Raw genomic sequence first — 1,959 nt, 5'->3', positions numbered from 1 at the left:
CCGCCAGGCCCGCCCTAACCCCGCCCCCAGCGACGCCTCCCGTCTTGGTCCCGCCTCCTCCTCGCTTCCGTCCTTAGCCAGACCCCGCCCACTCTCTCCGTACCTCGGAGGGCGGAAAGGAAGTTTCCCTTTCTAGAACTGGAGGATTTCTGGGGTCCGGTCACCACCCTGCTAACCCTTTTTCCTTTTTCTGCCTCTCTGTACCCAGGTTTCCGGAACCTCAAAACCTAAAGAATTTGTTTTGCGCCGGATTCCAATATCCTGAGCACTGGAGGAAGCAAAAGGACTTGCTCCCAGGTCAAAGGACTGAGCCCGGGTTCGGCGGGCGCCCCCTAGCGGGCGGGAAGACCTATCTGGGTATTATTTTCCGGGCCCAGGAGCTGGGCTCCGCTCTTGCGCGGAGTTTTTACGCTTTGGGTGTCATTGTACGCAGGCGCAGTGCTGCAAGCACGCCATAGTGTTTAGGCACGTTTACACCTTGTTGCTTGCACGTGGACGCATCCCTGCCCTAGTGGGCGCCCATTCTATATTCTCCCACGTGGAAGCTTTCAGTAGCCGACCCCAGCGTTACATTCACTAATACATAAAGAACTGGGAGACCAAACATGCTTGCTTCCCTGAAGAATAATGCCACTTACACACCATCTTCTTTCTTTTTCTTGGGAAATATTTCTAACCGCTTTGAATCTCAGTTTATCTGTACAATGGGGACAACAATAATCCCAAAGTGTTGAAAGTTGTATAAATAATTTAAATGTACTTAGTAGTGGTTTATTAAAAGGAATTCTATGAAAAATAGAAAAGTAATGGGAAAAACATAATTTTTAATAGACGATGTGGGTTTAAGTGCTGACCCCTGCAATTTTTACCACTGCAGTGCCAGGCAAGTTACTTCCGCATCTTAGTTTATCAGGCATGTATTTATATATTCACACATCACCTGAAGAAAAGAAACACAACAAGTAACTATTGCTACTCCATTTAATCTTTGGGGGGGTACTGGGGCTCGAACTCAGGACCTTGTGCTTGCGTGGTAGGTGGTGGCACCTCCGAGCTAAATTCCTGCCCCTTGTTCCATCTAATCTTAATGAGAGGCCTGGTATTACTCTATGTCAGAAATTAATGTTCCTAGATTGAAGAATGAAAAAAAAATGTAGATTTGTATTACAAAATCTTTGTTAATTAAGGAGTTAGCAATACTGACTAGTAGCCACTAACTCACTATCAGACATCACATACTCCTAATAAAAAATAAAATATCTTTGCCGAAAACAGCTTGAATCTGAGCAAGCCTAATTATCTACTTGTAAGAAATGCAATATACGAACAATACTACAAGGATGCAATATTAGCTGTATTCTAACAATACTCAGGTTATGAAAAGCTGCATAGGAGCCAGGTATGGTAGCACACTCTTGTAATCCCAGCATTCAAATGGCTGAAGCAAGAGGATTGGTACAATTTCAAGGCCTGCCTGGACTACATACTAAGACCCTGTCTCAAAAAAAAAAATTGCAAATTAGCAAGATATGTATGAAAGAATAATGTCCTCTCTTCACTGAAGGAACAGAGAAAAATATTCTTTGTGAAACCACTTCAAAGAACTTTTTCTGATAATGTGTTGAATTTGAGAACTTTTAGATAAATATCAACCTTGTTTTTGTTTGTTTGTTTTGTTTTGTTTTTGTACTGGGGATGGAACTCGGGTCCTTGTGCTTGCAAGGCAGGAAGCAGAACCACTGAGCTAAATCCCCAGCCCCTCAACCTTGTTTTATTCATTTACATTTGTGCAAATGGAGACTTGGTGTCTATCCAATATTACCATCAACTTACTTTGTTCTCTATTCATATAAGTGTGTCTTTGGAAATATAATTTGAATGAAGGGGTACATGTAAGACTCTTGTCCTATAAAAATTATTCTCAAAATATACACATAGTGCCTACTAATTTTCATAATG

The sequence above is a fragment of the Fukomys damarensis genome, unplaced genomic scaffold (assembly GCF_012274545.1).
Source record: "Fukomys damarensis isolate Sample0158 unplaced genomic scaffold, DMR_v1.0_HiC HiC_scaffold_20, whole genome shotgun sequence".
Lineage (NCBI taxonomy): Eukaryota > Metazoa > Chordata > Mammalia > Rodentia > Bathyergidae > Fukomys > Fukomys damarensis.
The sequence above is the reverse complement of the archived record's forward strand: the minus strand, read 5'-3'. Positions refer to the sequence as shown.